At 33.5% G+C, this 21,999-nt stretch overlaps 1 pseudogene across 1 annotated transcript in view; it reads left to right on the top strand.

Moving 5' to 3' along the window:
- Window positions 1–21,999, top strand: part of LOC149995980 (protocadherin-9 pseudogene) — a 586,254-nt pseudogene that overhangs the window by 112,757 nt on the left and 451,498 nt on the right. The gene's annotated exons all lie outside the window — the stretch shown is intronic.

Here is a 21,999-nt window from a genome sequence, read left to right on the forward strand (position 1 = left end):
GTTACTCAAGCCAGTAAGTCCTTATATAGCAAAAAATATTTCAGGTAAAACCTGAGGCCATGCAAACCTAACATGTACTTTAATTTTTTTTTTTTTTTTTGCAAAAATGTTTTCTTTTCCTGCCAAGGACAAAATAAAAGTGCTAAGCTAATACAGTCTTCAGAGACCAGGTCCCTACTAATTATACTTTCCTGTGCTGATTTTTAATTCCTTTGTAATATCAGTAGCAGTTTTAACACCTTGTCAGGCATTCAGGAACTTCCATCTGTGCAACACAGTGTATTTGTGAAATAAACCCATCTGTACAGCTGATTAAAAATTGGATTAAATCCATGTTTTGACTTTGCCCTAGAAGAGGTGAATCCTGGTGCAGTTGTTGCCCATAAGGGCAGAATGTGGAGTGATGTGACATGCACAGAGCTTATAAAACAAGTCATTTTCTGTTTTTTTTGTTAATTTTAATTTGAGCAAAATTTAAATAAAATCAAATAATGTCTGAATAAAACCAGTGTGATCACATGACCCAATTAAAAATAGGAGTTTCCTTTCCATGGTTCCTTTAAAATAAAAGACATATCTATCTACAACAAGTTCTGCCCAGTTTTATGCTACTTAATATTGCTGCTTCACACAATGTTATTCATGGGGAAGTTAGAATAACAAATTCTTTTGAAATTCCTGGTCCATTGCTATTTTTAAGATGGCCTCAAATTCCACAATTACAGCTTCCTGGCATTATTTCAATCAAGGTTTTATTGGTCTTTTAAACTGCATGTCATATAGTAAAAGGTAAAACAAACTTTTAATTCACTCAGTCAAAAATATTTATTGAACACCTACTATGTGGAAGGTACTGTTCTAGGCACTGGGGATGAAACACTGAACTAAACAAAAATCTCTACCCACCCCCCTGACTTACCTTCTATTCAGGGGAGACATAATAAATAAATAATTTTATTTGAATCTCAACTTCATTGGCATGTGAGGTATGTGTAGTTTAGACTGAGGTAAAATACTATTTTAGAACATTTATCACAGTCATAGGCACATAGTAGACAATAACTGGAGGTAGTAATCGGTATCTGTGGTGTTATTCCCATGCAATCACAGACTTCCTCAATTACCTCTTCAGTAATCTCTTTAATCAACTCAATACATACTATATGAAAACACACTCTGACAGGCATCATGGTGAGTCAGACATGGAAAAAGCATCACTCCTGCTATTGTGGAGGAATGATATATAAATATCTGCAACATGAAGGAACGTACTTCAATTAAAATGAGAGGTAAAATACGTGGTCCAAACCTAGAAGCCGAAGAAAATATTTTCACATTTGTTACTGGAGATGCTATCAGGGAGAAAAGAATATACCTCAGTCTGTTTGGGCTGCTGTTACAAAACTACCATGTACAGAGTGGCTTATAAAAGACAAACATTTGTTTCTCACAATTCTCAAGGGTGTGAAGTCCAAGATCATGGCATCCACAGATCCAGTGTCTGGTGAGATTCAGGATCGGGTGAGAGTCCATCTCCTGGTTAAGGTACAGGAGTCTTTTGGAAGCTCCCTGGAGTCTCTTATAAGAGCACTAATGCCATTCATGAGGGCTCCATCTCTATGAAGCATCTCCCAAAGATCCCACCTCTAAATATTATCACATTGGGGCTTACATTTTAACATAATCAATTTTGAGAGGAGATAAACATTCAGTCTATAGCACACTATTTAAATAGGAGCTTGAAGAATGGAGGTTTTACAATGCAGTTTTGTAAAGACATTTTAGAGAATAAACAGCAGGATCCTGAGCCTGAAAATGTACCAAAGACTTGAGATAAAAACAGGAGGAGGATCAGGGCGTCTCCAACATAGTGAACTAATGAACCCCCTTGTAACATAGGACACGCAGGTCTCACTTCAGGAAAGGCTTCGGTCAGTATATTTACAAAGATTTGTCTCCATCTAAAGGGAAACTCCCATGATATATCTGAGAAATCCTTAAATCCACTGTCACTATGTCCTGGTTTGCCTCGGGCAGTTCCCTTGTATGCCTTCTGGCCCAATTTAATTATTAAAAGAGTCTTGTTTTGCCCTCAAAGAGATCCCTTTTTAGGAAATAAATTATATACATCCTACCCAAACCTGCGGAGAAGGAAAACTCTGACTCCAAAAAACCTCCGCTGCCTTGCGGCATACCTCTTCAGGGGAAAGGCTAAGGGAGTAAACCCCGACAGGAAATCCGGAGCCGGAGTCCCTAAGGCGGTTTGACGTTGTAGTCAACACCGGCAACTCCTGCGGCGCACCTGAAGCCAAGCTGTATTGACTCCGTCTTTCCCTTGGACCCTTCAGCTGCGAAGAGAGGGGGGGTCTGCTGCATGGGCAACAGCAGACCCTCCATATCACCCTGCCCAGGCTCTGTAGCTTCAGCTTCACTGGAGAGGACACTCCAGCGTCATCGCAAGATGTCAATTCAACACGGGAGGAGACAGATACCGTGTCACTCCCGAGTCGGACTGCACAGCCATTCTCGGCGGTGCAGATAGACTCTTAAGAAGCTACACCATCGTCTCTCGAGACGGACGGCTGCCGACGACGACCCAAACCTGAAAGAAATGAGGCATATTGAAAATGTAAAGTGATTTAATTGTACCACATTTATGCCCTGCCTTCCAAGACACTGGTAAATCTCTTAATTTTACTTCTTATTATTCAAAAGTGATTCTTTTTTCAAAGCAAACAAACAATATGTCATTTTTGAAAGAAACACTGGGTTAGTTCATACTCTGTAAATAAAAACTGTTCAGGTACATGGAGCTTCCTTTGTTAAGTGTTAGCAGTAATCAACATTTAAAAAAAAAAGAAATTTCATTATCATGCAGATAGAATCTGATAATCATGAAGGATTTCAATGTCATATACTTAGAAAATAATATCCAAATTCAATCAAGTGAGGAAAAGTAACAGTTGATGGTAAATGGAAAATTTTCCCAGGGAGCCAAGGACCCAAAATTGAGTAGGTAAAACAAAGCTGTCTGTTTGAAGGTGAGTAGTTACGAACATTGGCTGAAAGTTAGGAGGGCATGAGTAATTGTGATTATACACAATAGAGTTGTTGCCCACAGAGTACTGATTTTACTTGATTGTAGGCTACTTTAATGCTTAGGTGATAATAACAATACGTCACTTAGGGTATTCTAAGTCATCTCGTGGGATCAATATGAAAACTCTGGGGCTGAATAATGCCCAGGTGTTGGTACCTGATGAAGCACAATAAATACATGGGCTTCTTTTTTAGAACAATTAGGACTAAAATGTATACATGGTGCATTATGTTTGGCAGGACATCCTCAATCTGTACACTTACATGCTTGGGAAATATGTTACAGATCTTTTAAAATTTGCTGATGAGTTCCCCCCAGAGTTAAAATCTAGTGAATGAGCAGGAAAAAGAAGTGACTCCACAGTTTCCCCCTCTTTCTTTTGCCACTTGATAGACCATCTGTTTGGGATCTGCCTTCTTCTCATCACAGAAGCAGACGGTGATTCATGCAGGGACAGTGCAAGCATGTTAGTTTTGCAAGGTGGCTTTTTATTCCCTCAGGTATAGATGGGGTGACTCAGAATTTGATTCTCATAATAGCAAGTCTGTCTTCTGTGATCTTCAGTCCCTTATGAATATAACTAAAGAGACTCAGGAAGAGTCATCTTCTGCAACGTGAAAGAGATAATTATAAATATATTTGGACATATTTGCCTTGTTTCTCAATGAAAATGTGAATTTAAGAAATTGCAGGAGTAGGTGCGGGGACAATTATTCAGATAGTCCACTGCCATTTGATATGATAGACAATCACTATATGTGGCTATTGCTATTTAGATTTAAATTAATTAAAATTGAATGCAGGAAAAAATTCAGTCCTTTAGTCACAGTAGGCACATTTCAGGTACTCAGTAGCCATGTGTGGCTAGAGGATAACATATGGAAATCACAGATATAGAGCATTTTCATCACTGAAGAAAGTTCTATTGCAAAGCACTGACTAAGCATATTATTTTCTTTTTCTTATGTGTTTGGTATGATGGGAACCATCACATAGGGATGACACACCAGCTCCCTGTGATTGAATGGATATTTCATATTATCATAAAAAGTGAAATTCTACAAGTTATGTATTTTGTTTAATTTATTCAGTTCATGTCAAATCAAACTAAACTTAAGAAGATTGCTGGAACCCTTTTGTAATCAACTAAATTTAAATGACTGAAACTATTTTTTGAGACTTTCTTTTTTTCCTGGCTTACTTCCCACCAAACAATGTGAATCTATATGTAGATAGTAGAGAAAGAATAATGACTGACATGCAAGGTATAAATATTGATAATTCTATGAAATTTTTTTGCTTTTAGTGCTATACCAAAATGTTATATATTTTGATTATTTGAGAATGAACAATGAAAATGTAATATTTCTAACATAAGATGAGCCCTTTCATAGTTATAATTTTTAGTATTTTTATTTTATTAAACTGTTCTATTATATCTATATTAACCCTGCACTTTGTGACATTTAGAAATATCATTATGTAAATAAAGATTAAAACCTTGTAATGAGTCACATATATATGTTTACATAGTATAAAATAGGGAAAATTAAAAGACAATATTTTTGATTGGTGTAATTTTCTCAGGGCCAATTCAAACAAACATTTAAGTAATAGAACCTATAATATAAAAAAATAATGCACAGATTTTATTTGCTTACAGTTTACCAAATATAAAAGCATCTAATGATAATTTTATAAATGAGGCAAGGATAAGCTAGAAATTGAAAACTCTCATGTAAACAAAGCCTGCCACTAATAAAGAAGTATGACTTAACTGTGGATTACAAATTAACAGGCAGCAGAGGCCACAAAAGATAGAAGTTTGAAAATGGTATGGAAACATGATTTCTTTACCTACTGCGGGTGTCTTGAGGCACACTGACTGGCTGCTGGAGCAATTCTGATCAGATTTATGCATGAAGCATACTGTATTAATAAAGCTGCTTTATTGCATTTGCCAGGTGGTTTCTTATACATAAAGCAATATTTCTAAAGCTGATTCTTTTTTTTTTTTTTTTCAAATTCTTCATGCCAGAATGCTGGCTACCTTATGCCTTGTGCTTCAAATAAATTATTCCATATTTTTGCGAGGTTTTAATTATGGGTAACTTAAATTATGATAGTCTGCTAAAGATAGGAAAGCTATACACTATTTTTTGTTTTGTTATTCTTTCCTTTCTTACAAATCTACTTACATAGTTCAAGATATCTTTGCCTTTCTAGAAATACTACCACAAAGCTAGGTCTAAGTGTTTATCTAATTCTCTTCTTAGTGCTTTATGTAACTTTTTTTCCCCTCATTTCATTCCAACGAGAAGGTTTTGTAAGTCCTATTTATAATTAAGAAACAGAATTATGAAGCTAAATCAATTTGCCTAGTGTCCATAGGCAACAAAATCCAGAGTCTAAGATTTTAATCCAATTAGAACTGACAACACAACCAACGATCTTATGGCAGGCCCATTACCTGTCAGTTTCTGTTGTTGGTTCTGATGCTAATAGAGCAAAGGTGGCATATCACCTTGAATCTTGTCCTCTTAACACTTGTCGTGTCTATAATTAATTAGTATTACAATTAATGGTTTAATATCTACTTTCCCTGTCAATATGTAGAATGCAGTTAGGGCAGGCAGAAACCATGGTGAACACTTTGTAAGTATTTGTGAAGAGAACAAATTGAAAAAAAAATAAGACTGAATGATAAAGACTGAAGACAGGAAAAAAGGAAAGAAGGAAGGAAGGAAGAAGGGAAAAAGGAAGGAAGGGAGAGGGGAAGGGTGAGAAAGAGAGAGGGAGGGAATGAGAGATGTAGAAGAGGAAAGAAAAAAATCATTCATATTCTCCTGTAAATCAAAATCTAATTAAACAAATTATTAAAATTCAAATGACAGCTATAAAGAAGTACAGGAATACAATGGGGCTATAAAACTAGATAGAATGTGACATTTAAGGATAAGTAGGAGGTCATTCTGATGAAACTGGGGTTATAGGGGGCAGCCAAGACCTACTGTGTTTTGTGGCTCAGGTTAAGAATCCAGGATGTGTAAATGCCGACATTTGTATTTTTAAAAGTGTCTTTGGCTTCAGTGTTTAAAAAGGCAACAACTGTGGATTTATGATTGAAGGACCAATGAAGGAAGAGTTTGCCAGGATGTGAGAGATAACTATTTGTTACAGTAGGGGAAGCCTCCTGGCAGAATGTGTGGTCTTCGTTGGAGGAACACAGTGACTGCAAGAGCAGCCTATTCTATATGCTGACATATGTGCTTACTTAGGGAATATGAGGAATATTCTTTCTGTCTCAAGTAGTATCATTTCTGCTCTCTTACCTAACAAACTTGCATAACTTTTCACTATTTAATGTACAAGAAAACCCAGTGCAAATGGAGTGATTCTGAATTTGCCAACTCTACACTTCCCTTAGAGATTTCTTTTTAAATATAAAATAAGTTATTTAGATGTATACAAATGACTTTTGGTTTCTCAGTCATTTATTTTCAGAAGGAAACACTCTGCCACTACCAAACAAACCCCAATGCATCCTAGCTTCAATAAAGACCTAGCTCAGTTCTTGACTTTTCAACCATTGTCTTCATGCAGACCTTTCAACTGTAAAGATAGGGAGTTTGACCAGATAAGTTTCCCTGAGACTCCATAATTCTATGGTTTTATTTTCTGGAAAATCATCTAATCAAAAGCCAGTGTTTGTTACAGTGAACACTTAAAGATATCATCTTCAAAAATTAAAAAAAGGCAGCACATTTTAATTTCAATTACAAAGTGATGTGATCTTGTTGATTTCCTAATTGCAATGCAGCTACATGTGGTCTACACATCAACTTTTAATAGCATGAGTATATTTTGGTTCATAGAACTGTAACCACACTGTTATCAAAGTGGATCCAAGAAACCTGGATAATTGCATCTGTGGAAAAAGAAATAGTCATTAATGATGCCAGAGAACTTCAGGAGACTGCATTCCCAAATATTATTTTTTCTGTATTATCCCTATTTTTATTGTAGTGCTATACTCAATTAAAGCATCAAGAACTTAATCTATACTTGTGAAAAAAGCAGTTTATGATGGGTGTAATCATACTCCCATAGGTCCAATTATCTCAGTTGGTTCTCAATTAATCTGTGGAGTTGTTAGGACCTCCTTTTAATTAGATCTCTTCCTTTCAAAGAACAATCTTTTTTTTTTTTTTTTTTCATATCTCACTTTATTATTTTCTTTACAGGAACCCTGAAGGATGTGGATACTACTTTGAAATGTACTTGTTTATTTGATAGCTAGTTGAGATTTAATAAAGATGGTATTTTTAACCAGAGTCTATTTCTGAGTGAAGATATGAAAGTAAATCCTTCTCTATGGAAATTAAATATAAATATGTACAAAGGAAGATGACGCATACCTTGTATATTTTAACATTTTTCTCACTAAGTCTCATTGATATTTTGCATTACCTCCCTGAGTATGAGTATGAAAATCAGCATAAAATAAACTGGGGTTTTATTGTATGTTTGTTTTTTCTATCTTATTTACCTGTTAATTTTATTTCCTTTAAGTACATTGATTAATGATTTAAATTAAGATATAACAAAACAAACTCTGGAAGGAAGATGTTTGATGTAAAGTGACATTTTGCCTTCCAAATCTCCTCCAAGCCATAGAAACATCTGAAGGATATAAGGATGCTTTATCACAGGGGTTTCTTTTATATTTGCTTTCTGGTAGTAAGTACTCTATTGCATTCTTTTTAGAGTTCATCAAAAATACTCTTTGAAATTGTAGATTAAAATCTATACTTGTTCCATTTTTTTCAACCAACTTGCTAAGCTATTAAAAATATTGTCTTTTGTAAGAGAAAAATTTTCACATTAGATTCAGAATTGATACAACTTTATAGGAGTAGAATTTTCTTTGTCACATCTTGCATATTTTATTCACTGGTATAGAGTGTATTTCCCTGAAAAGAAGGAGAGTAAACCACTTTATCTTTAAATTTATTGACATTACAGGAAGTTAGGTTTCCTGAGGACTGAATTACGTCAAAAACTTTGTTATATATGTGTCCTGACAGGGTGTCTCAATAGGTGGAACACCCTCCCAAGCACCAAAAGATCATGGGTGGGTTTGATCCCTAGTCCAGGTCTCTATGGGAGGCAACCAATCAATTTTTTTCTCGCACATTGATATTTATCTCTCATATAAATAAGTAAAAACTTAAACTTTTGTTTGGAAAACCCGACTAACTGCAGGAGATATAAATTTATTTCAATGTATTTTATTATTTGTGTCTTTGTATCTACTATTGCCACTGGGGAAAAATTTACACTTTTAATGGGGAACCATATTTTCCAGGATGTCAGCAAACAATAGAAGTCATAAATATACAAAAATAACTATAGATATAAGCTCAGCACTAAAAATAGATCTTCCTTGACTGGGATCTTTTAGAATCATAGTTTCAACCTGAAATCTTTAAACCTTTCTCAATCATACTCTTTGCCACTGAAGAGTTGATTTGTGAATCCATATATTCCTTCCTCTTAGTAACTATCACACTTTGTTGCTATTACTTTTCAAGCCTATTCACTCGGCTAGACTGAGGGAGGAGATGTAGGACTCAGACTTAGGAATCTCCACAGTTTCAGCCCTTTTGTATTGCCTGGTATATTTACAAGGCTTTCAATAAATGTTTACGGAAGGAAGGGAGAAGAAAAATAAGGATCATTTTTAATATCTGTATGGTGGGATTGCTCCATAGACAACATTGATTACTACAGACATTTTTAATACTTCAGAAAAAAAAAAGAAAGCTATATTGAACACTGTTCAATAGGATTCACTTTATCCTGAATTCTACCCTCTAGTGAGTATTAGAAAAAAAAAATCATATTATGTACTTTTAGTTGAAGCTCAAACCATTAGTGGATATATTCCTATTAGGATGACTGTCAAGGTAAATCAGTTTCCAGGAATTGAGCTTAAGTAAGAAATACCTGAACAAACATTAATCAGGCACAATTTAGATTATCTTGACTCATCAATTTTCCTCAGATGGAAAACTGAATGGAAAGTAAATTTCCAGGATGTTGATTAGTGATCAAGGAATTCCAAGAGTGGGATCTGTTTAATGGATTTAGTCTGCAATAATGCCCTAAATTTAATGCATCCGTATAATTCTAATACAACCTTCCCTCTGGTCTTACGGGAGACTCTCTCTCCAGCACAGTGCTTGGAAGTCACTGCCCATGTGTGTTTCAGGGACTCCTTTTCTTTGGCTGTTTTGTCAACTATACGCCCTTCAGATTGTCATAATCTTTCTTGAGATAGGTTTCTATTTTGCTTGTTTTTAGACTCTACATCAGACTTGGAAGTCAGTTCATTTAAAGTGATATTAAACATCTCCATTCAAACCATTAGGTATTGATTCTTTGGCTTACTTTGCTTGAAAGCTGTATTTCCCTTCTTTTGCATATAGACCCCTATTAAGGGTTCAAGGGATAACTACATTAGATGTTCAAAAAGCTTATTGAATGAAACTGCTATGTGGTATTCTAACACCATCTTACAGTAGCTGACATAACTTGTGAGACACACACATATTTATTGAGGAAACTAAAATGTCAATTTGTGTTTGTGCTTGCTGTTTTACATAGTAAACTTCACTTCTGTCGCACCATTGATGATTGACCCACCCCAATAATTGCATTTACCAATGCAATGGGAGTTAAGAGTGTTAGGATATTTAATGATATCAAGACTGACTAAAACTATTTTAGTATAATTCTCCTTTTCCTCCCTCTTTTCTTTTTTCTTTCCCTTCCCCTCTCCAACTCTGCTATGTTTTTTCCCCTCCTCTTCTCATTCTTATTTTTCTTTCATTTTTTTCTTTTTATTCTCCTCTCTGAAATATAGTTTCTAGTCTTTTATCTGTAGGTTTCTGCTATTGTATTCCTCTTTAGAATAATTTGCACAACCCAGTTTTAAAATGCTTGTTGGGGCTGTCTTTTGCTATATCTAGGCTGGGATGTTGGGTTATGTTACTTTTCCTGCTAATGTTCTAATGTTTGGAAATGAATGGGTATATGCTATACTTGTGTGCCAAGTCCTTGAGAGAGCTCTTTGGCACCTTTCTTTTGTAAGCAGCAACCTCTTCTACCTTGGTAGGGCTATGGCCTGATGGATCCCTTCATTACTGACTATCTGAACAGCTGCCATTTATAAAATCCTTTATACATTTCTTCTCTCCTCTCCTCTTCTGTCTTCTACTGCCCTATCACCTCTCCCCTCTTCTCCTCTCTTTTTGCCTCTTTTTTCCTTCTCTCTCTGGCAGTCAACTATATCTCTTGTCACAACACAACCTGAAAAGCTATTACCAGTTTACGTCAAGCAAGTAGATTTACTGTTAATTATATGTGAGTAAAGGAGCCAAGCCTAGTGCATGGGGTATGGTCTTTAGGGTCTCAATTTAATTCACGTTACTACTTAGGCCCTAGGCTTTTTTCTGGTTATCATATCAGAGGATTCTAGCAGACTTGTCTCAAAGAAACAGAAAATAAATTGCAATTGTTGCTAGAAAAATTATACCACTATCATCACCTAATATTTGTGGGTGAAATAATCTGTACCAATCACTGTTCTAAATATTTTGCAGCCATGATTTAATTGTTATTCAAAAGCCTAAGAGATAAGTCCTGATATTGATTTCAGTTTTACGGATGAGGATATCAAGACTTCAAAAGATTAAATAAACCTGAGATCCTGGAACAATTAAATGAAAACAATTTTTAAGAGTCTGTAAATAATTATATTTTACATGGAAGATATTTGTTATTTTCAGGTAGTGGAACCAAAGTACAAATATTGAAATTTGTTCTCTTTCATAGAAAATCTCATTGTCTCTCCATGGTTCCATTATAGACAATATTGTGACTTTAGTACTCTATGATTATGAGTGTATTATCATTTAAATATCTCTTGAGGATCATTTAAAATAATTTTTAAATAATAAGATCTAGCTTCAATAGTAAAGAAAAATACCAAGTAACCCTAGTTTTACTTTTTAGGAAAAAAATTAACTGATGTATTGTGTTTGCAAATTAACAAAGTTGTTGAGAAACTAACAAAGATAGTGCTTTGATGCAAGCAATACTCTTCTTTATTTTGTCTGTTGCCATAGTGTTTTTCCCACTGTGATACATCCAAAGGAATGCACTCAACATGTGCACAATTCCTGTGAGACAGCTCTAACTCCACTTATTTCCCTCCTTTTAAAGAAAATATATATGTGAGTGAAATTTAAGAATTATCTCAGTGCTGGATAACCTTTGAATCTACTCCTATGACTTTAAAAGTAAATCATTCCTAATATATACTACTTTGTTATTCATAACAGATTATTTTCTCACACTTTCAAAGTATTAATGCCATTTGGTAACCTGTATTCTGTGAAATACTTTAAAGCTGATTGCAATGAATACCTATGAAAAACATTACATATAAATTAAAAATCTCAACCATTTGTCTAAAACTGGTGACTCTGTTCACAAGAAAGCAACTTTCAAAGTGAAGAAATTTTATTGTGTAGCCCATTCCAAAAATATTAACAGGCATGAATAAGAGCTCACATATGAAGAATACTCCAAGGAAAAGAATATAGTAAACATTTATTGATTTTGGGTTCACAGGGAAAAGTTATATGAAAAAAAGAATCCCAATTTTTTAAACTATAAAGAAATAATTGTTTTAAATACATTTTTATCTCTATCAATTTCTCAATGAGTTGGTACACTTTGTATAGCTATTAGAAAAATATTTTTTGAGAGCCTAGCAAGTGTGCAACTAGTGAGGAATGGCTTCACATAGCTTCTCTGGGGACCCACACTGTACCATAGTCTCCTGCACCTCTGTGGCCAGACACTTGCTGCAGAAGGACGAGGTCTCTGTTTCAAAACTAGTAGTGAATTGGGAGGTTATACGGTGTTCAGAGAAAGTGATGGTGTCTGGGGGTGAAAACATGGCCACAGCTTTTCGTGGCCTGAATTTGTGAAGAAGCTGAAGCTTGGAGAGTGGTTTAAGTTAGTGGATAATGGTGCCAGTTTTTGACCTGGGCAATCTGACTCCAGAACTGAAATCATTGCTACCAATCATTCCTCCCTTTAATCTGCAAACATAATTAAAAGAAAATATTGAGAGAGACCCAGGACAGCAGAGGAGTAAGTGGAATCTACATTAAGCTCCTCCGTGGACCAATCTGGAATTACAACTAAACTCCAGAGAAATCATCCTGAATAACCAACTAACACTAGCTGGAGAGAAACCTTGTAACCAAGGACAGACAGAAGAAACAGTTCACCAAAACTAGTGGTGAATTGGGAGGTTACACGGTGTTCATAATGATTATAGGATAATCAAAAGCATGAAAAAAGACATAGAAATCATGAAAGAGGATGATTCAGAAATAAATAATGCAATATCTGAAGTAAATAATATACTGGAAAGAATAAACAATAGTTTAAATGAATCAGAAGATTGAGTCAGTAATTTGGGAAACAAGGTAGAAAAAAATACCCAATCATAACAGCAAAAATAAAAAAATAATTAAAAAGAATGAGGAGAGCTAAAGACACCTTTGGGACAACATGAAGCATAATAATATCCACATTCTTGGAATATTAGAAGAGAAAAATATGAGAAAGAGATTAAGAATGTGTTTGAAGAAATAATGACCAAAAACTTTCCTAATCTGGTGAAGGAAAAAGACACATAAGTCCAGGAAGGTCAGAAAATCCCAAACAAGTTGGACCCGAAGAGGCCTACCCTGAGACACATCATATTGAAATGACAAGGCTTAAAGACAAAGAAAGAATCCTAAAAGCCCAAGAGAAAAGCAGATAGTTATATACAAAGGAGTACCAATTAGAGCATCATCCAATTTCTCAACAGAAACATTTCAGGTCAGAAGGGAATAGCATGAAATATCCAAGGTGATGAAAAGCAAGGACCAACAACCAAGGCTACTTTACCCAGCAAGGCTATCATTAAAATCAAAAGAGAAATAAGGAGCTTCCCAGACAAGAAAAAGATGAAAGAGTTTGTTAACACCAAACCAGTACTGCAACAAATGTTAAAGGGCTTGCTTTAAGAGAAATAGAAGAAAAAGAGAAAGAAAAAGACCAGAAGAAAATAGTGTAATAATAAAACGGCACTAAATGCATATCTATCAATAATCCTATCAATAATCACCTCAAATGTAAATGGCTTAAATGTTCTAAACAAAAGACATAGGGTAGCTGAATGGATAAGAAAACAAGACCCATATACATATGCTACCTCCAAGAGACCCAACTCAAATAAAAAGAAACACACAATTTACAAGTAAAAGGACGGAAAAAAATATTTCATGCAAATGTCAAGGAAAAAAAATCTGGGGTAGCAATACTTATATCTGACAAAGTAGATTTTAAAACCAAGACTCTAGTGAGAGACAAAGAAGGACACTATATAACAATAAAGAGAACAATCAAACAAGGTGACTTAATCCTAGTAAACATTTGCACACCCAACATAGGAGCACCTAAATATGTAAAGGCAATCTTGATGGACGTAAAGGGATAGTGTGACAGCAATACAGTCATAGTTCAGGATTTTAACACCCCATTGACTTCAATGGATAGATATTTCAGACAGAAAATCAATAAGGAGACAGCAGACTTTAATGACACACTAGATAAAATTGATTTAACTGATATCTTCAGAGCATTTCACCCCAAGCAGCAGAATATACATACTTTCAAGTACACATGGAACAATTTCTAGGATAGACCACATGTTAGGATACAAAACAATCCCAATAAATCTAAGAAGATTGAAATCATATCAAGCATCTTCTCTAACCACAATGCTCTGAAACTAGAAACCAATCACAAGAAAAACACTGAAAAACACACAAAGACATGGAAGGTAAATAACATGTAATTAAACAATTAATGGGTCAACAACAAGATCAAAGAAAAAAATCAAAAGGTACCTTGAAACAAGTGAAAATGAACACAGCAGTCCAAAATCTGTGGGGCACTGGGAAAGCAATCCTAAGAGGGAAATCCATAGTATTACAGACCTATATAAAAAATAAAAATAAATAAATAAACCAAGAAAATGCTCAAATAAACAACCTAACTTTACACTTAAAGGAACTTGAAAGATAACAACAAAGCCAAAGTGAGTAGAAGAAAGGAAATAATAAAAATCAGGCAGAAATAAACAAAATAGAGTCTAAAAAATGTTACAAAGATCAATGAATCCAGAGTTGGTTCTTTGAAAAGATAAACATGATTGACAAGCTTTTAACCAGACTCATCAAGAAAAAAGGAGAAAAGACCCAAATAAATAAAATCATAGATGGAAAAGGATATTAAGAAAATATTAGGAACAACTATATGCAAACAAACTGGACAACCTAGATGAATTGGATAAATTCCTAGAAACATACAATCTTCCAAAGCTAAATCAGAAAGAGTCAGAGAATCTGAATAGACAAATTACACCTAGTGAAATTGAAGCAGTAAAAAAAAATCTCAAAAAACATATGTCCTGAGCCAGATGGCTTCTCGGGTAAATTTTACCAAACACTCTGAGAAGAACTAACACCCATCTTTCTCAAACTAATTCAAAAAACTTACAAGGAGGAAAGACTCCCAAGCTCATTTTATGAGGCCAGCATTATCCTCATTCCAAAACCAGATAAAGACACTGCAAAGAATGAAAACTGTAGGCCGATATCACTGATAAACATAGATGCTAAAATCCTCAACACTATATTAGCAAACTAATCAAGAAGATGACACACCATGAAAAACTGGGATTTATTTTGGGAATGTAAAATTGATACAACATACTCAAATAAGTAAATGTGATTTACCACATAAATGAAATGAAGGATAAAAACTATGCAATCATATCAATAGGTGCATAAAAAGCATTTGGTAAAACTCAGCACCCATTTATGATAAAAACCCTCAGCAAAGTGGGAATAAAGAGAACATATCAAAATATAACAAAGGCTATATATGGTGAACCCACTGCCAGCATAATGCTCAATGGGCAAAAACTACAAGTGTTCCCCTTAAGATCAGGAACAAGGCAGTGATGTCTGCTTTCACCTCTCTTATTCAACATAGTAAGTCTTAGCCATAGCAATTAGTCAATAAGAGAAATAAAAAGCATCCAAATTGGAAAGGAAAAAGTAAAACTGTTATTATTTGCAGATGACATGATATTGTACATAGAGAACCCCAAAGATTGTCCCAAAAAATTACTGGAACTGATACATGAATTCAGCAAAGTAGCAGGATACAAAATTAATATCTAGAAATCGGTTGCAATTTTATATGCCAATAACAAACTAACAGAAAGGGAAATTAAGAAAACAATTTCATTTGCAATTGCTTTATAAGGAATAAATTACATATAAATAAACCTAACCAAGGATGAAAAAAGATATGTACTTGGAAAATTATAAGACACCGAAAAAAGAAATTGAAGAAGATACAAATAAATGAAAGAATATACAGTGTTCAGGGATAGGAAGGATTTAAATCATCAAAATGCCCATTCTACCCAAAGCAATCTATAGATTCAATGCAATTCCTATCAAGATTCTGATAACATATTTCACATAACTAGAACAAATATTTCAAAAATTTATATGGAACAACAAAAGTTCACACACAGCAACAGTGATACTGGGAGAAAAGAATAAAGTTGGAGGAATCATACTACCTAATATGAAACTATATTATAAGGTCATAGAAATAAAAACAGCATGATACCAGCATAAAAACAGATACATAGATTCAATGGAACAGAATAGAGAGCCTAGAAATAAACCCACACCTTTATAGTAAATTAATATTTGACAGGGAAATCAAGTAAATACAATGACTAAAGATAGTTTATTTAATAAATGAAGTTGGGAAAATTGGACAATATACTCAGGAAAATGAAACTAGAACACCTTGTTACACCACACACAACAATAAATTCAACATGGGTTAAAGATAAATGTTAGAACTGATACTACAAAAATCCTAGAAAAACATACAGTGAACAAAATCTCAAACATTGCTGATAGCAATATTTTATCAGATGTATCTCCCCAGGCAAGGGAAACAAAAGAAAAAATAAACAAATGGGACTACATTAAATTAAAATTTTTTTGCACAGCAATGGAAAACATCAACAAGATAAAAAGACAACCCACAGAATGAAAGAACATATTCACCAATACATCTGATAAGGATTTAATATCCAAAATTTATAAAGAACTTACAAACAAAAACAAAAACAACCTAATTAAAAAATGGCAAAGGACCTAAATTGACATTTCTCCAAAGAGTACATACAGATGGCCAATAGATATATGAACAGTTCTTCAATATCACTAATCATCAGAGAAATGCATATTAAAACCACAATGAGATATCACTTCACACCAGACAGAATGGCTATCATCAATGAATCAACCAACAACAAAGGTTGGCAAGGATGTGGAGAAAGGGGAATCCTTTTTCACTGTTGGTGAGAGTGCAGATTAGTGAAGTCAATGTGGAAAGCAGTATGGAGATACCTCAAAAAATAAAAAATAGATCTGCCTTTTGATGTAGTGATCCCAGAATATATCTGAAGAAACCCAAAACACTAATTAGAAAGAACATAAGCTCCCCTATGTTCATTGGACCATTATTTACAATCACCAAGATATGGAAGCAGCCCAGGTGTCCAACAGTAGATGAGTGGATAAAACAACCATGGAATATTTACACGATGGAATTGTACTCAGCCATAAAAAAAAAAAAAAAAAAAAAAAAAAAATTTACCCTTTGTGATGGTATGGATGGACCTGGAGAACATGATGCTAAGTGAATAAGCCAGAGAAAGACAAATATCGTATCATTTCACTCATTTGTATAATCTAATAAACAAACTGAACAAAGAAGCAAACTAGAGACAGACTTACAGATGGAGAAAAGGATAACACCTAGTGGTGAGGGGGAGGTTAGGACGTGGAGGGATTGAGCAAAAAGAAAAAAGGACTCATTGACATGGAAACAGTATGGTAATCGTGGGGGGTGGGATGCAGGGGGTGCAAGGGGACTAAATTGTAATGAAAAAAATACAATAAATATTTTTTAAAAAAGAAAAGCAAAATTTTTAATTTCATCTTGCTATTTTATGCTATTTCAGGTTTTTAGGAACAAATTATATTATACATACATTTACATGTACATAAATTAAAAACACCAAGAAACCAAGGTTTTCTTAATAAATGTGCATACCAGTAGCAATGATGCAAATCTGTATTATTATTTTTGGCAACAATCACTTCTTTGCTTAGAAATCACTGAATTTGTGCTATACTAAGGAAGCTGTAGACATCAACCTCAGCCTTCTTGCTTCTTTGTTATTGAGCTTTCCTTGAATATGACAATGAACTCTATTCCATAAATTTGCTTTAGAGGATGCTGAATAATTGTGTGGTTTCTGTCTTTCATATTTTTCCTCTGTTTCATCTTGGAAACCAGATGTTTTTAAGCTAAATTATAAAATTATATTATGAAAATTTCTGTCACTTTCTTCAAATTTTTAACCATTAGCTTAATAGAGGTATAACTTAATTATCTATGATTGTTTCAAAATCTGGAATTGGAACATCTCATATAATCTGTATAAAAATTTTAACATGCAACTATTAATGGCTGTAACCCAAGGGAATTAAAGTTAACTCCTGTCTGAGTCATAAGCTCCTTGTTGTCTGGGTGATATCTTTTAAATGACATTGACTTTTTAAAACTTAAATAAAAATTTCCCTAGCATAAGGACAGAATGAGATTTAAAAGCTTTTGTTGTTTTTAGGTACATTTATGAATGTGTGTGTGTGTGTGTGTGTGTGTGTGTGTGTGTGTGATTAGTAAGTTTTTATTTTCACTATATAAAACTTGTTCATATTCCACCTCTTTAGAATTATAATATAGAAAGCTCTACATGCAATTGACCAGTTTTAACTATTAAAGAGAATTAATTTCTGAGGCCTACTTTTAAACAAACTTGAGATCTAGACCAGACAAACTTGGCCCAAGACTCCTTGGAAGTCAGTCTCATGGTTGTCTTCCGTAATGGATCTTGCAGTCAGCCTTCATTGTACCAGTGTTACCAAATGCCATACTTTTAATAAGCATGGTCTCTGATCTCTTTCTATTTACTGTGACAGCATAATTTCTTCCTGTCTTTTGGAATTCTCTAGAAAAATGGAGTAAGAGGAGATCACAGGTGTAAAATATTGGGCCATGTCAATTTTTTAAAACTGGAATTAAAATTATATTGTCCTTATTGGAATTGTCTTAATCTTAATCCAACCATATTTTCATTTCCTTGTGCTTTCATACTTCACTTTCCTGCTACTAAATATGACTTTTGTTTGGGTCTGGTTTTATCTTTCAACTACATTTGCTATTTAGTTAATTATTGGTTGTTATTGTTTGCATGTTGCCTTGTCTGAATTTGATTATTTTTCTACTTTTATGTGTATTTATTATGCATTCATTTATTTATGCACAGGTTGTAAAGGAAATATATGTTCTGTTCTATAAAAATGATATATATATGCACTATATATATACATAAAAATTAAGTAGTCTTATGAGTCTAAAAATCATTTGCTGTACATTTATTTTTAAATGTCGAACTCTGCATTTAAACGCAAACTGATTTATAGTGTATATTTATTAAATTTTTTCCTAGTACCTAAGAGTTCTATGCAAAGGAATTTAGATATTTATTATTTGGACTAACTCAATGAATTGCCATAATCTGTTTCATAATATCAAAAAACACATTTTAAGATATACATCTTAATATCAATTTGTTGACTTTGCATATTTTTAGCTTTATATCACGCCAAGACATGTAATAATGTTGGATGCATTTAAGAGATCATTACTGACATTTAAATTTCTAAGCCATTTGAGAACACATGAAGAAATTCAGACTAAGCCTTTAAGCTATTTAAGATTTTTAATAACAGAAAATTGGAAGATCTTACTCTATTTTTTAGGTGCTCAGAGTTTGGTATAATCCTATTTTCTATACTTCTTTACATTTAATCTACACAAAAACCTTTTAGTTTTATTTGTATTGAAATAATTGACACTAGCTGTGCATATGAAGAGGTTTAATAATTGCAATTAGATATTTTCTTTATACAATAGTCAGACTTCTTTTTCTTTTTTGGGGTAGGGAGAGTTAATATTTTCCCCCATATGTGCTATATAAATTTGACTCTGCTTTTTATGTAATGCTTAGAATCTAATCCTGTATTCTGAAAGGTAAACTCTTATCTATTTTTCATTTTCACATTGTAGGGATTTTCATTTTGTTAATGAGGACACATAGAAATTGAATGAATAAATAAATGAAATAACTCAATGATGATAATCTAAATAAACCTGGGACTGAACTCTTAGATCTATACTACTGTATTAATTAATTTAAACTAAATCTTTTGCAAGAGAACTAAAAATAATTCAGTGACTTAAAGAATGTGAGAATGTAGAATAAAGTAAAACAAACAATTTTATTTTAATGGTCCATAAAAACTCTTCCAGGTCCATGAATGATTGTGCTCCATGAAGTTATTCAAAGACCTAAGGGAAGGGGAGTTCTGACATCTTCAACTCGTCTTTTCCAATGTCACTCTAGGAAAGCTATCAGGAAAGAGCACTGAGGAGTTAACCTTCGAATTGGTCCAGAAATCAACCACATGACCATACCTAGTTGTAGAGAGTGCTGGAAAATATGATTAGATGGACAATATTTTCAGCTAAGCAGAGAACAAAAGTTGGTATAAAATTACCAATATCCACCATAGTCCCCTTGGCACAGACACAAATATTTATATTGCAAAAGAATATAAGATTCAGAAATGAAACTCAGAAACACACACACACACACACACACACACACATATATATACATATGTATAAATACATATATGTATATATATATATTTACAAAAAAATGTATCCCTTTATTCAATAGAGTGTTATACAATGCAGTGAAAAGATGATGGGTTGTAATGCTAAAAAACAACAACAACAAAAAAAATTTTATTGCCAACTTCAATACTTTAATTCAATTGAACAGACTTATTCTGTGCGCCTGTGATATGTCAGTCACTCACCTAACTACATACTGTAGGTTCAAAAAGGAAAAACACAGTACTAACTTTCAAAAGTATTTTTAGCCTGCTAACTGTGATATAAGCAATTAAGTTAATATTCATAGGTACCAGTTTCTTTCTCTCTAGAAAGAGGATAATATCTGCTTTATAAGAATATTATGAGAAATTAAATGATTTTGTTTGACTTCTCATAATCATAATGAATATAAAGTTTTATGTTCTATTCTGAAATGAGCAAATTTTTGGTTACATGGGTTAAAGTAATTTTAAAATTTTAATATTACAATTTGGGGATTATTTCATCTAGAAAGAACTAAACTTTTCACTTTAGTTTCTAATATAAATTCTTTATGTATTTACACTTATCCATTTCATCTGGTTAATATATTTATTACATAATTATAAAACTAGGTGAACAGAAATTATGCTTCTTTATAAATTTTCAAGGAATCAGAATTCCTAAAGTCTGTTTAAATTAAGTATGGTATGTTGTATTTTTTAATCTCTTCATAAAATACTTCTTGAAAATTTTAGACTGCAAGATTTGCTTCAGAAGTGAATTTACCTCTTCCCTACTCCAGCATCACACACACACACACACACACATGACTCTTCCAACAAACAAAATGAAAACAAGGTTAAGAACTATTTAATTAAAAAGGATAACTTCAGAAAGAAATAGATGACAACAGCATGTTACTGCCAATTATTAAAATAATAATTAATCTCATTTATTGTTAATCAATACATTTCTAAACATAACAAAAAATGTTTTATATTAACTTTATTACAAAAAAGTGTTTGTCCAAAATATTAATTTGTAATAAGATGTGTTTTTGACAGTTTTACTGGATGTCTTATATTTACAAAGTTATTGCATATTGTGTTGCTTTTGTCACAGTGTTTAAAGCAGAAACAGAGTATTATTTGACTAGAATGACAAAAAAGGTAAAAGGAGTAGAAAAACAGTCTGCTCTGCATACTGTAACCCTCCCATCAGGTCCTCTGAACTACTTTTCCTGATTGGATTAGACCTCCCCATTAATTTTTATTTATTTTTTATGTCATATTTATTTTTAGAGAGAGGAAGGGAGGGAGAAAGAGAGGAAGAGAAACATCCACATAGGGGAGATTCATTAATAGGTTGCCTCTCTCACGCCCCCAACCAGGGACCTGGCCTGCCAACCCAGGCATGTGCCCTGACTAGGAATTGAACCAGTGACCTTTTGGTTAGCAGGCCAGCACTCAACTCACTGAGCCACACACTAGCCAGAGCCCTCCCCATTAATTTTTAAGTGGAAAATTCCTTTAACAAAAATCAAATTGAAAACCTGGGTACATTTTGTAGAACTACAGATATGAAACTTATAACATGCTTTTCTTCTTATCAGTTTCCATTTGAAATTTTTTGTTTATTCGTTTACTTGTTTATTGTCAGCAGCACTAAACTGTAAGCTTAAGACTAATTTCACTTTTAACCATACACCTCCTAGCGGATCACCAATTTAGAGTGCAATTGGAACTGTGCTGTCCAGTATGGTAAACAATGCGCAATGTGGCTTTTTAAATTTAAATTTTAGTTAATTAAAAAAATTAAACATGATTAAAGTTTACTTCCTCCATTGTCTCTGCCACATTGCAACTGTTAAA

This window comes from Furipterus horrens, unplaced genomic scaffold (assembly GCF_987537825.1).
Source record: "Furipterus horrens unplaced genomic scaffold, mFurHor1.1.pri manual_scaffold_12, whole genome shotgun sequence".
Taxonomy (NCBI): Eukaryota; Metazoa; Chordata; class Mammalia; order Chiroptera; family Furipteridae; genus Furipterus; species Furipterus horrens.